This window comes from Thalia democratica, chromosome 5, assembly GCF_965202585.1.
Source record: "Thalia democratica chromosome 5, ktThaDemo2.hap1.1, whole genome shotgun sequence".
Lineage (NCBI taxonomy): Eukaryota > Metazoa > Chordata > Thaliacea > Salpida > Salpidae > Thalia > Thalia democratica.
Window position 1 is genome coordinate 57,236,914 of NC_139169.1, and position 15,885 is coordinate 57,252,798.

Below are 15,885 nucleotides of genomic sequence, written 5' to 3' on the forward strand. Positions count from 1 at the left end.
CATTTGGAACAGCTTGATTTTTTTGCAAACCTAAATTAAAATTTTAATTTTCCCAAAAAATGTGTACCTTTTTAAGGACATGACATCTTGCTAGTTTTATTAACTTTTATTTTAAAATTCTTTTATACAAACCCAAAAAAGTTTTAGGTTAATAAACACAACAAAAATAATCATAAAAAAAAGTTTTTGATTTTTTTTTGCTTAATATATTTAAAAGTTTTTTTTTAATTAGTTTATATACGATTTCAGAGAACTTACTATAACCGTAGGAACCAAGGTTGTTATTTGGAGTTGGGTTTTGAGAGAAAACCTGTTGTTGGTTCACATTTTGATAGTTGTTGTTTTGAAACAAGGACTGCTGGTTATGCTGCTGACCCATCGTAACTTGTTTTTGTTGAGGAACTGAAACAATTGAGCTTCGCACGTTTCCTGGAAACCCTACAGCCTGCTGACTGTTTTGCACTGCATGCGCGTTGCTCTGCGCTAATTGGCCGTTTTGAGCCATTGACGCCCTTTGATGCTGCGCCATCAAGTGTTGGTTTGCCTGGACAGCTTGCATGTGATAAGCGTTGTGGTTTACATGACTTGGTTGAGATTGTGCTATTGGTCGAGCGTGCTGACCATGATTGTCTTTCTGAACCACTTTGACTTGCTGGTTGTTTGCAGCTTGAACCTGCACAACCGAATTGACGTTCTGATTTTGCGACATGGCGAGAAACTGCGCCTGGGCAGCTTTCGACTGCTGATTTCTCTTCATGGCGTGCATTTGACTTGGATGAAGGTCGTTTAACCGAGCGCTGATCCTGCCTTGCTGAATTACACCTCCGGCAGCCACGGAAGGTCCGTTTCTCGCCATCATGACCTGGACGCTCTGAGGGTTGCCCATAATTGCGTGTCCGTTAGGTGCGATCAGCTGCCTGTTTTAGTTGGTTTGTTTTTAACATTAAATGAATAATTTGAAATACACCTGAAGTAATGTTTTAATATTTAATTTTTATATCTTTTGATGACAAATTTTATCAATGGTTTATTTTTTGTGTAAGTTAAGCAGGTGCTTATAAGTAACCAAAATAAAAGAAAAACACAAAGTCTAGAAATGTTGCCAAACTTTATATAATTTTTGTCGAAAACATATATATGCAAGCACAAAAGTGTTTAAGTAAAGAATATATTGTTACAGCAAATTTAAATTTGAAAATTTAAATTTTTTAGTTTTTAGTATAGCTAAAAACTATTAAAACTTACTTGAAAATATGTTTTTTATATTAATTCATATAGTTTTTTTTTATTTTTACATTTGTAAGTTACGAACCTAATAAAAATAACCTTTGGTAGTAAGATAGTGTAGTAGAAAATATAAAACAAAAGCTAAATAAAGACGTAAACCAAAAGTTAGTTATAAAATAAAACTTAATAGTTTGTAGCTAAACTTAAATACAAATTTTTAAAACGTTTTTTCTAATTTATAAACATTTTAAAAGGGTTAGAAGTTTACTTTAACTTTGTAATACATTTCGCAGTTAAATTGACGCAAAAAAAAGTTCTTATGGTTTTAGCATATTGTTTTTACAGGCTTTGATTTACAATCAGTTTTTTTGGTGCAACGTAAAATGAAACTTAAGTAAGTCTTAACATCATGAAATTTTTAATACTTTATGATACACTTATTGGATTTATTTTATAGTTCAGTTGACTTTATTACTGCTAAAATTTATATACTTGAAACTTTCACCAATCTAAAAAATGTTTAAAGTTTTCGCACTTTAATATTTCACTTCATGTAGAAGAACTTTTACAAAACAATTGCTTTTACAATTTTTCAACTACAATCTAAAACCAAGAAACACATAGAAGCTAACCCTTGAGGAACGTGAACCATAGTGCTTGGCTGTTGCATGTAATGAGTCTGCATCTGCTGCATCCTCTGCTGCTGCATTTGAGCGTGCTGCTGCGGTGTTATCGCGTGATGCTGAGGCATCATGTTCTTAGTGACCATCATTTGCTGGTGGGGCTTCAACCCGGGTCTTATTGCAAGGTGGTAAGGGTGCGGCCTCATTGATGGACCATTTCCTTTAATGTACTTTATTTTTATTTGTTTAAAGCAAAAAAGTGTATTAAATAAGTTTAGATTTATTAAGGTAGTGACAATGTAGTATGATAAAGTTCATTTATTTCGAGTATTTTTGTAGGTTTATGATTAAGCATAGAGTTTTTTTTAAAAGCTAATTATTTTTATACAAACAGTCGTCCGAAACTAAAATGTTAAATCAAAAATAAAATTTACCAAAAACTCTTAAAAATTGAAAAGAATAAAAGTTATTAATTAATAGCAGAACTTAAATAAATTTCTACACCTCTTGATTGAACGATTCGATTTGTTCTTTGATAAACAACATTCTGTGGGGTTGGTAACGGAGTTTTAAACATATCTGCCTGATTGCTAGCTTGCATGTTGTAACCACGAACTTGTGCTGTTTTTATTACTTAATCATATTCTAATTTATCAACGACTACAGTTTTAAGATTTAGTTTTTATCTAAAAAAATGGTAGTGTATACACGAAGTTAAAATATTTCTTGATTTTATCAGTTTAATTATTTTGTTGGAAATATTAAATTAAACGAAATAAAAAAAAGACTTTTATGTAGATTAAAACTATAAAAATTTTTAAAATAGTTTCATTAAATAGTTGTATTTAGTGAGTCAGAGTATGTTATTAATATATCTCTATGTATTGTTCATTAAACGATAAAAAAGCGCTCAAAAAGTTTGGTCTAAGGACCTGGTGTACGAAGAAACCTTTCGGTTATAGATTCGTACACAAACTTATTAATTTATAAAATGTTTAAATGTATATAATACGTGTAATTATATTTACAAAGTATAAAATATATCATTACTCATCTTATATCAAGTGTTTATTTTTTAAACTAAAATGTTTTTTTAATGTTTGTTATTTTTAACCAGACAGTCTAACCTTGTTGATTACTTAAATGCTGAACCTGCATAGCTAAACTCTCAAAATTTATTTTAATATGTTCATTTTCTTCGTTTAATATTTTAAACTGTTCATCCTGCTTTTTACAGTGTTCACTTAACACTTTAAACTCTCTATTAAGTCCACTTAAAACACTCGCAAGATTTTTAACTTGTTTATCATGATGTACAAGAACTTCTTTGTATGAGACTAACGAACTTTCAAACCCATTTGTTACGTTATCTGTTGAAAAAATAATAATTTTGTTGTTTAATAAAATTAGTTTTTTTTATTAAATTGTACAGTACATTAATTGCGGAAAATCGCTTTTAACTTAAATAAATTTCGATTTAAGTAGTAATTGATTTTTTTTTGTTACTCAATGCTGAAAAATTCTTTAGTTTATATTTACAACGAAATTTAGCACTACTTTTTTTAAGATACGATCTTAGTCAGAGAACCGTTTTAATTTTTTGACTTTTTTTTTGTATCTACAGTTTTGTATCTACAGTTTATCTAGTTATAAAATAGTCTTTAATTTTTGCTGTATACCTTGTGTATTAGTCTTGGTTTGAAAACTTTGACTTTCAAATGCTTCAGAACTTTTTAAACCGTTAGGTGGATTATCAGATTGTTTAGCAGTTTTCGACCACTGTTTGTGCATACCATCTTTTGTTGTGTGATCTAAGGAACCACCAACATTGCTTTGTTGCTTAAGTAGCTGGTCTGGTAAGTCAACTGGTCCTGTTTTTTATATAGTTTTCAATAAACTTGAGTACAAATTAATGTTTCTAATTATTTCAAAGGCTAACAAGTTAATAATGTAATAGAATATATATAGCTATTTAAGCTGTTTAATAATTTTTAAGACATTTAAGTTTATGATAACATTTTTTATATTCAAAAATAAGTTATCAGCATTGATAAGTTTTCGTTTATAAAAATTATTTTGTTAACTTTTGAATGGATCATGTAAACTACTTAAAAAAATAAGAATTAACAGTTTTAAAAAAGAATAATTTGCAGTTGAAAATTAAAGTGAAATAGCTAAGGATATCTATTACAAATGAATAAGTTATATCATTTTAAAACTAATCATTGCAAAGTTATGTAAACTATACTTAAATACATAAAATTAAATATATTATTGTTTTAATTAGTAGTTGTGATTTTAATTTTTTCTTATTATTTTCTAAGTTTTTATTTTAGCAGTTTATGACAACAGACTAGTAACAGTTTCTTAAGTTTATAACGAAGCTATAAAATAATCTCATACTTACAAAAAGTAAATTTAAATTAAAAGCTTTCCAAATATACATTCAAAGAAATTTTAGTTGATAAAAACATTTATAATCTTATTGTATAAAAACTAAAAAGATTTTATATGTTTTTGTTTTTAGTCATTTGTTTTGTTTTACAAACAGCCCATTTTGAAATTTGACTTTTTTTTTATAGTTTTTGTTTGTTTTCTCATTAAATAGATTAAATTTTTTTGTCAACAGTTTTCAAATCTTATGATACTAAATGCAAAACTGTGGTGAGTTTTAATTTCGTACATGATATTTTTGTAGTAGAAGTGCAAAATTGTAAACTTTAACCTTGTAAAAATCTCGAATCCTCGTTATTATGATTATGAGTGGATTTTGATGGTACGTGCAAGTTTTTCGTTATGATGTCATTGTAAATGCTGCTCGTTATATTTTGGTCATCCTTTCCACTAGTACTAATATCATGAGTAGTTGAGCGAGGTATGCATCTGTGGTAGTCAACATTACTTGGATTGTATTTGAAAGAATTAATACTTAAATGGTGACTGTTCGTTTGTGAGTTAATTAAGGGTTGCATCGCATTAGCATCTATACTACCATCAGGTTTTTGCGATATCAAGTTTTCGTTCATTTCTGTATCCAAAGAACGAGATCTAAGAGTGCTATTGATAGTGATTAAAATCTAGTGTGCACTCTCTGCAAAAAAATACACATTAAATTGTATATCTACACCTAAGACGAGTTTTAACAATTTGTTGGTATAAAGCTCAGAAAAAAATGTATGACTTTGTTAAAAATGTAGTTCATTTTGTATAATAAATATTTTACCATCTGCTAAATAATGTGATGCTAAAATACTTTTTAAATCAAGTAGATCAATGCTTAAAAGTTACCGAGTAGTTTTTAACATTTTAAATTCTTAAACTAGGATGTACAGTTGTTGTTTTTTATTTCTAAAACTTAAAAATACCTTAGAAAAGAGAAGAAAAATAAGTATTATTTTTATTTATTGCAAAAAAACTATCACTATATTCTTACTATCACTATTTTAAAACTCTCACTTATTTACTTAGTATATTTAATTTAAATCAACACAATAAAACGTAGTTTTCCAAAAATTTCTCTCGTATAAGTGTCATAATGAAGCCTAGTTTAACTAAGTTCAGTAATAAACGAATTAATTTTTTTAAGTTGTAAATGAACTTAGAGCTTTCAAAAAAGTAAATTCAAAAAGTGTATTGTTTTTTCTAATTAAACACTTTTTACAAGTAAAACTTTTAAAGTCTTTAGAAAACTGATATAATAGTATAAAAACTTATTTAAACTTGATAAAAATAACTGAACACTAAATTTGTTAAAAAACAACTCATAATTTCAAAAAAAAATTAAAAATTGATAAATTTTGTTAAAAAATTAATTTTACTGACTAATATTAGCACAGATTAATAATCTAATAGGATAATACAAAAAAGATTAAATCTGTTTTACAAAACTCTCAAACAATAGTTATTGTGCAGACTTTTTTCACTTGTAAGTAAATAAATGTAGTTTTAATTGTTTTTAAAGAGAATAACACAAATTTGATATCATTTGATATAACTTACTTTATAAAGCTTTTAAAAGTGAGTTTATTAGGCCTCTAACAGTTAAAGATAATTACAAAGTTGTTAAGTAAGTAGAACTAGTATAAACTAAACTTTAAAGATAAGAATTGTATGTTATAAAATATACTTAAGGTAGCTCCAATAACTTACTTTAGTTATCATATTAATCTTTTTATTAAAAAAGTTACTCATAGTCTCACCTAAAATTTTGTAAAGATTAAATCATCATAATTTTCTTCTTATAACAGATAAACACAACATTAGTTTTAAAACTATTTTAAATTGTATTTGATTTTATAAAGTTTCTTCTAAAATACTTTCCAAGATTAAGAATAGTTTATAGTTTTAATAAAAATAAATCGTTTAAGTTTTTCATAGTATTCATACTTATAAAAGTTGTGGTTTCATAAAAGTTTGGTTTAATTTTAGTGTGAGATTAAATAAAATAATCCATAACAAGTTTATCTGTTGCGCCGTTTATATTTATAGTCTTGGAACCTCTTGATTATATTTTTAAACGTCTTTAGTTCTCTTAAAACAAAAATCAAAAGTCAACGGTCAGTTTTTAACTTCATTCAACTTGTATTATGTTTATAAACGTTTTTATTCGAAAAAATAAAAATATAATTGATAATATCATTGGTTAAAAACTATCTTTTTACTTCAACTAAACTAAATTTATTTAATGTTATTATTTCTTATACTTTTATACTTTATAAGATTAGCAAAAATTAGATTAAAATTCAATCTTTTTAAAAATGCACTTACAACTTATTTAGAGTCGTTTAAGTTGAGGATAGTTTCCAAAAGTAGTCTAAAAAGCCAAAGTATCCGAATCTGATTTGGTAAAAAGCACTGTGTTTAGTATTAAAAAATACTCGGTAGTAGGGTTTATGTAAGTTAAAAAGATTATTTAAATCTTACTTCCGTGTATTTTTTCTTAATTAAACACTGTGCCTTTTACAAAGTCTAGTCCGAATACTATAATAAAACAAACATAAGCGCAAAGAGTGCTAACAAATATTGCAATTATGAGTATAGGAATCCGTGATGATGTGTATAAATAAAAACAGGTCTAAATTATACAAGTTACTTATTACGTATAACAAGCATTGTCGGTTCAAGATATTAATTTTAGTTTATATTCATATAACATAAGTTAAAAAAAAATGTGTCTTTTGCTTAAAAAAAAAAGTTATAGTTAAAAGCTAAACTGAAGGCACATACTTTTAAGAAGATATAATGAAAACAAAAGTTCGCGTAATAGATATCTTTAAATTTTTTAGAATTGTTTTTATACTTATTAGACAATTAAGTCTTTAAATGTAGAAGTATATTTCGTTTTAGTACGCACCAAGTGTCACTTGTCTGCTACCGAGCAGCACAAACGACTCAAAATCTTGGTACATCAAGTTATCGAATTAATGAAAACTGCGGAAAATTTAATCTTATAAATTCTATCCCAAAGCAACTTAAAATAAAATTACTTGAGCCTGTTAATATGTATTTACATTATTTATTAAATAAGAAAAACAGTTTAAGGATTTTTTTAGTAAAAATATTACAATTTTTGTTCCTTTTATCTAATCAGTATATTGTTTAGGTCAATTTGTACTTAAACTGAAATAATAGACTTGATTATTGTATATGGTATATAAAAAATGTGAAACGTATTTAGCCTTATTAGGAGTATGAAACTTTTAATTGTTTATGATATTTCTTGAAAACTTCAAAATTACGTTTTTAACTTACATATTTTAGTAAAAACTACAATTTTAAAATGTTGTTTGTTTACTTTTTGATGGTCTATAATAGGGTTTCCCAAAGTCCGCCATTACAAAAATTTAGGGGCCATGAGCAGCAAAAGGGCCTGATAAGGTCATAATTTGAAACTCACACTAGATATTTCGAAATTGATGATGAAGAGCATAAAAAGGTCTTAGGCGTTTCTAATAGTAGTTTTAAAACTTATACTAGATATTATGAAAAATATTTAGGAAATTTAGGGGGCCACAAGTCGTAAAAGGGAGAGCCACAAGGCCATAGTTAAACCTTACACTAGATATTCTGGATTTAATGATGAAGAACAGAAAAAAAGGTCTTAGGCGTTTTTAATTGTAGTTTTTAGGAAATTTTGTTGGAGGGGGCAATAGCTTTTTGGTTTTCATTCAAGGGGGCCTTTTGAAAAAGAGTTTGGGAAACCCTGGTCTATAATAACAAAAATTGTAATTTAATCTATTGATTTTTTTTTAATTTAATCGAAGTAAAAACTAAAAAGGTAGATTACTCTAGAAACTGAAATTACAAAAATATCTAAATATAGTTACTTAAATTCATAATCCATGTAGTGTAGTTATAAGTTTACTACCATAGACTAACTTTTCATAACCTTAGGGACTAAAATTAAGGTTTCTAAATTTAGGTGATTATCCCTAAAAGTTTTCAGTAGTATACTTTAAGTATTTTAAAATTCTGTATTTTCTTATTTGTTAACCATAAGCTAATAATCAGTTTAAAGTCTTAATTTATTATCTAAGATTTGAGGGAAACACCACACTGAAAATTGGTAAGTACTATTTATTAATCATTAAGTTTGATTTTACTATACAAAAACTCACACTTTAAATTTTAGTTAGTTAAACTTTAATATCTTGAGGATTTAAAAAACAGTTTTCACGTATAGCTTTTTTATACGCTATTTCTTTTTTATAAAACAAACTTATTTTGAATAGTAATAAAACTCTTTATCTACAATTAAAAGATTGTACGATGACAAAATAGACATTTTAAATCAGCTTTAACCTAAATTATATTAGCTTATTTGGGTTCAGTAAAACATACAAACTTTATGTCATATATTAACATTACTACTTTTAAATCAGACTTACAACACCAAATAAAAAATCATAATGTTTAAAAAAACTATACAATTTTAAAAAAAACAAAATATTTATAGCCTTTAATAAATACTTAGAGAAGAATTCTCTGATATCGTTTTGTATTTTATGTTTGTCTAAGCAGTTTTCGTTTTTAATCATGTAATTTTTGACGGTGACATAATTTATTAAAACTATGCCAACTAAGATCCAAAATTAAAAAAAAAAAACTGCGGGTTTTCTTTGTCGTTTATTTATAAAATTATTAGTTAAGCATATCACTAAAATTTTAAACAAATTAATTTTAGAGTAATACTTTAATTTAACACTTCATAAAACCACTTTTTTGTTGATATGCTAAAAAATAGTAAAACAAGTTTTATGAATAATTGCAAGCAAAAGATTTGTTAATTTTTAGTTTTGTAGATAAAAATTATAAGTATGTTTATTTAAAGGGAAACCTTTAAAGTATTTATTAACTTTTCAAGGTACAAAAGTTAAATCAAACCGACTTCATACTTTCTGTAATGTACTTTATTTTCCGACAATGTTTAAATTCCAGTAAATAGCACAAAATTTTTTTATATTACTGAAACCAAATCTTTGTTTACCTCTGTATACTTACAGAGAACTTTTGACTTTGAGCTATAAATTCTATTTTTTTAAACTTTCAAAACATGAAAACCTCAATAAGTTAAGGTTTAGTGAGGTCATACATTTTACGAAATTATTGCTTTAATCTATTAAAAAACTTTGTATATTTTTTTATTTAGTGTTTCACAAATTAAAATTTTAACAAAAACAGAAGTTTTTATATTAAGCGCAGTTTTAAATCGCTTAATCAAGCCTTTGCTCAAGCTTTAGTTTAACCTTAAGATTAACTACTTAGAAAATTAAAATAACAGTTAGAAAATTAATGTGAGTCCTTAAATGCAATATACTCGTATGTTTAATAATTCTACAAACATTTTTTGAAAAAAAAAATATCTATCTAATATTTAATAAACTATCAGCCTAAACAAGTCTTGGATAAATTAAGAAAACTAGAACAGCTACAAAAAAAAACTTTAGTTTTAATACTAAAGCTATAAATTTACTTAAAAAAATACTATACTTTTTTGAAACTTATGGATCAATTTTTAATGTTGTAGTTTGTAAAAAAATCAAATATCTTATTATTTATATTTTTAAACTTAAACTTATTTAAATAACTCTAAAAGTATAAAACGTATTAAGATTATATTATTAAGCATTGTACAGTATCAAAAAAGTAAAAAAAAATCTAAACTAAAATTTAAAAAAAATTTACATGAAAAAAAAATCATACCAAAATAATAAAACAGAAAAAGTAAATAACTTAATAATTTAATCTTTATAAAGAGAGTTTTTACTATTTAGAAAAAATAAAATAAAGCTTCTTTAATTGTGCTTTTTAAAAACCAAAAACTTCCTCAAAAAAAAACTAAACAAACATACTTTGCAAATGAAACTGTAATATAATTTTGAAAACGTTAAAACTGAATAATGCCTTAAATAAAATTGCCTATTAGATAATTTAACATTTACTTAAGCAATTGTAATTAAACTTAATTGTAATTACTATTTTTTAGTATAAAAGTTTTCATGTTACTGTTGCGTTTAACAGAAGTTGTTTTTTCTGATAAAACAAGCAATATACAACCTACTTGCTACTTTAAAACCTACTTTTATTAAAACAAAAATGAAATATATTCAAAATAAACATTTACTACTCGTTTATAAATTAGTTATTTTTTCAACATTAGAACAATAGACATAAAAATTATAACTAATTTGTAAATTACTAATTTTATAAAGGTGTATTAGTAACAATTAAATAAGTTAAATGCTACTTAAACTATAGCTAAATTTTATGTTTCTATTAAGTTTTTTTATTGTGTTAATTATTATAACATTCTTCTTTACAGTTGTTCATTTAATTTCTAAATTTATATTTTATTACTTAGCCTAGTACGTAATTAATAGCTTTATAGTGTTTTATCTGTTTATGAAATTTAATTTCTTACAATAGAATCAGTAATTCCAGTATTGTAAATTTAAATATACAAACATGTTGATAAAATTTTATGTAAAAAAACATACGTAAATGTTAAGTTATTAGCTAGTTTTTATATACTTTTACTTCTTAATTTCAAAATGCAACTTTCAGTAATTTTAGTTTTTCAGTATTTGAAATAAAACAGAAGCAGATAACAAACGTTTTACATAACTTTTGACTTTTTGATTTACTTAAAATTAATCTAGTTATTACCTTTAAGTATAAATATGTTTAGTAACAATCATACAGGAAAGGGCCCAAAACGTTGAAAAAACGCTCATCTGGTTCTCGTAAAACCGAACCCTATAATGAAAATGATATGCTAGATTTAAAGTTGGGAAAACTTTTCAGTTGCCGTCAAATTTTATTTGTCATAGAATAATCAGCTTGAAAATTTAGAAAAGATAATAAACTGAAATATTTAAGCAACTCTATAAATAAAAAAAAGTTTATATGTACAAAGTAAGAACAAATAATATATTTTAATTTTGTAATAAACTATTACGAACTTTTTATTCTTTGATCTTTGTTTTTTTTGTATTAAATAACAAATCAAAATTTAATTTATAAAAGTTATGGTAGCTAGTATAACTTAAAATTTAGTATACTAGGTAACACAAAATAACATGTACAACAGTATTTAAAAAATTAAATAAAGTGTTTATCTACTTTTCTAATTACATATGTACTTAACTCAATTTTTTAGGTTGTAATTTGTAGTCGTAAAAATAAATAATTTTTCATTTTACTTAAAAACCTATGTATCTCACAAACTTTTTTAACGGTTTATAAAACATTTAAATTTACTTCAATAAAGTTATTAACGAAATTGTTTTCTATATGTACAAAAGTTCATTCAAAAACTAGATAACTTAAAATTTATAACTTTAACTTTTAGCTTAAGAATTACAAATACAGAAGAAAGTTTCAAAGAAATTATTCAAAATTTGAAGAGATAAACTTTTTATACTTTTTAAGTTGTAAAAGTACAGTTAAAAATAAACTAAAAATCTTTTTAGTGAAGTTTGAATACTCATTCAGTTTTAAAGGATATATTTTTAAAATATATAACAATAACGTTTAAATCAATTGGCAAGTTCCTTTTAACCTACTGAATCAAGTGAAAACTTTAGTACTTTATATTTTTATAACAATTGGTTTAAAAAAGAATTTTTAGCTGTAGTTATCTTTCTAAAGGTCTTTTAACATAAACTTTAAAATAAATATAAAAGTATGTATAAATTGGTTTTTTTAGTTTTTTTTTAGAAAACAACTAATCAAGCTCTAATAATACCATTATACAGTTTACGTGCATTGTTTATAAAGCCTTATTTTTTTATCATTAAAGTTTTTCAAAAGTCAACAGATGTGAAATTGAATTTAATTCTTATTACAAAAATTTGTCATCTTATAAAACTACATTTTAAAATACGCTATAATCCTTAGTCTATTTCGAACTTTAAATAGTTTTCTTTATATTGTTAAGGCTTTTTTACCTAGTCATTTTATGATTTAAAAATCTGTTATCTAACTTTTATTTTAACTTTTCTTTATCGAAAGTTAAAAAGGCTTGTTAACTTAAATTGATGAAAGAAAAAATAAATAAAGGTTTTTTTTTACTTTAACCCAAGTTTATTGAAAATTAAAATCTATTTCTATTATTTACAAATTTATTTTTTTAAATAGATTTTTATTGTTTTTATTAATACATTTGATTTAAATTCCGTCTTTAAAACTATTTGTTATCTAAATATGTAAAAACACTAGTTTTGATAGATTAAGAATTTGCCATTAGTAACTAATCTTTAACTTGATATATTATCTAACATGTGAAATATAAAGGTATGGTTTACTTTTTTATTTGTATTTAAAACCTTAATAGTACAGTAGATTAAGTAACTATTGTATACATTTTTATTCAGGTAAAAAATGAAGTATGAGTTTTTGACATAATTATCTAAAATATTTGCATTAAATTAAAAACTACACTAAACAACCTTTTCGTTTCATGAACAATACAATACGTAATGTTAAAACTACTTTTAGTATATATAGTTTTAACTGTATAAGATAACTAAAGGTTAACATTTGTTAGACTTGCTCAAAAATAATTTTAGTTCAAAATTAAATAAATCCAAATCACATTTCATATTATAACAGCTTTGGAAAATAAATAATGTCTTCAAACAATGAGAAATGGAACTTTTTTAACAGTAATACCTGTGCTTATTTTCTAAAAGAAAAAATTCTTCCCGAACTTTATAAAGACTTAAGCATTTGGAATCAAGAATACAAAGGAACTGGCGATGTGGTTATCAATTTGGGAAAAACAAAGAAGTATGATGGAAAAAAATACAATGGATTGTACATTCAAATTGATGTCAATTGCCAGTCATCGGATGAAATATCATTTCCTGTCGTTAGAGGAAGACTGATGTACAAAAATGTGATATCAGGTGGTATTAACGATCCTCTGTTCATTTGGAAGTCCTACGAAGAACTGCTCGAAAAAATCAAAAGTTTGAAAGCACAGTAGTCGTAAGTGTTTGCTAATGGCTTATTAGATGAAGTACTCTGTAATGAGATTGATACGTTCTTGTTATGAACTATTATGTTGATGTACTAACAATAACATTTGTTTAGGTAAAAAATTGTTCTGTGTTTATATAGTATATAGCTAATAAAAAAAAATTCTGTATTATAATTTGTAGTATTGTAATTAATTATAATAGTATGATTTATAAACTTTTTTATCAACTATAGAAGTAATGGTAATAGTGATAAACGGGAGATATATATCAAATTGCGAGTATAACTTATTTAGTTATGAAGTGACTAAGAGTTAAACCAAACTTTTTGTGTATACTTTACTAAACTTCAATTAGTACATTTTTCATATGAAAGATGAAAGTATTTTTACTTATAAATAAAAATCATGTTCAACATATTTAAACATACTATAACTTTTTGATAAGACAGGTTAGCAAACTTTAGCAAAGCATATAATCATTTGTGTCAATTTTTTTTGTTAAATTCAGTTTTATTAAATTAATAAGTATAGTGACAGTAAATGTTTATTTTCTTAACACAAACAAAATGTTTAACTTAAAATTATTTATATTATAATTGATATAAAATATGTTGCAGAATAGACTTTCTATGAAATGTTTAACAATCCCAAATAATTTGTTAAACAAAAGAAAAATAATCTTTCTAATAAGTCTGCATGAATAGCTTTTTTTTTAATTATTATTTTCATACGATCATTTTTAAGTTTAACTTATTTTGTTCGATAAATAAATAAACTATTAGAATAAATCAGAATAAAAACAACTTTTAACTTTATTTAAGTAATTAAAAAATTGATCTCTTTTCTCTCCATATTTTTTCCATCTTTTAGTTTACATATATTAAAAAAAACTCAATTAATGAAATGTATAACCTTAACCGAGTGTTTATTAAACATTTTCATTGTAATTAAACGTATTTTTAGGTTAAGTTTATCTAGAATATATAAAGTATACTAAAAGTATAGTATTTATAGTTATTAGTTTATAAAAAACATTTTGTTAACTTTTAATAACTTGACTTAGTAAGTTGATGTATAACAACAAAAGTTTGTACTGTACAATTTGTTTATATCATCAGTATATGTCACTCAACGTTGTATACAAAACATAAACTTTAAACGAAGTTTAAATAAAACAACAAAATTTTTAACTTAATTTAATCCACTTCTTTTTTTCACTCTTTTAACTTTTAAATACCTATTATATTTGTGTCTATTCTATAATTGATGTTTTTCCATAAATTATTGTAGAAAATTATAAAAACTGATTGTTGAGGATAAAAAGTTCACAAAAATGCAATTAACAGCAAAAACTTTTGTAAAAGTTTATTTCGTAATTTGAGGGTGTAATGGTAATGTGCTTTTTGTCAGGTACCGAACAACAAAAGATGTTTGTATCATTCATAAAGAAGCAACCCGTCTTGGCACGGCAAACTCGCTGTCATGGTTGAATGATGAAAAATTACTGAAGATGCGAGAGGACGGCTAAAAAAGAGAGAAAATCGTCGAGGCGAAAAATATTCACCTATTCAAATACAAATTGCTCCCGTAGCGAGCTATTATAAAAATTACACTGATTAAAAATTGGAATCATAAGACTTTTTTAGGTTTTTCTTTAGAGTTGTTTGTCTTTTAAAATCGACAGAAAAGTAGCTTTACAAGTATTTGAATTATTTTTAATTTTTTTCTTTCTGTGTGATTAGTTGTTTGTTTTTTAAAACAACTACTTTATGTTTTTCAGTGAACTTTTTTTATTGTTTTTTTTTACAAATTTGTATAAAGCAACATATAACAATAAAACACTAAAGTTTGACTTATAGTACAACGTCTAAAATATGAATTAAATCTTTTGTCTGAAAAGGCGAACATGAGTCAAGGTAAAAGTTAATATCAATCATTGTTACTTCCATTTATTTTTTTACCTAGCATACTTTTTATTCAAACCGTACTAAAACAACTGTTATGGTACATATTCATTTATTTCAGTATAGACTGGTACTTTTAATACTTAAAAAGTGACACATTTACAGACTTACTTAAACTTATACTACAACAATATAAACGTAACAACTCTAGATTGTGCTGGTATTTGAACTATCGAGTGGGTTTAGTTTTTAAAGGTCAACAACAACTCCTTTCAGTTTATTGTTAAAAGTTTACATTACCACTTAAAATATCAAAAGTTTGAAATAAAACAATAACAAAATTACTTCAGATTGTTAGTCGCAAATTATTTTTTTCAAAATCTACGAAAATAAGTTGTATATATTTATAATAAATAGTAACAAAGACGGTAGAAAAATTTGCACTTAATTTATAATTATGTTATACACTCTATAGTTTAAAGAGCTTTATAACTTTTTGGTTAATAATAAAACTTTTGTTTACTTTTTGTTTACCAATTTACATTTTTGAAATCATTTTGTTCTTATTTAAAAAAATATTTACCATACAAAGTTAGTTTTTAAAAAAATGTAACTTATAACGAAGTGTATAAACGTTTAACTATATGAT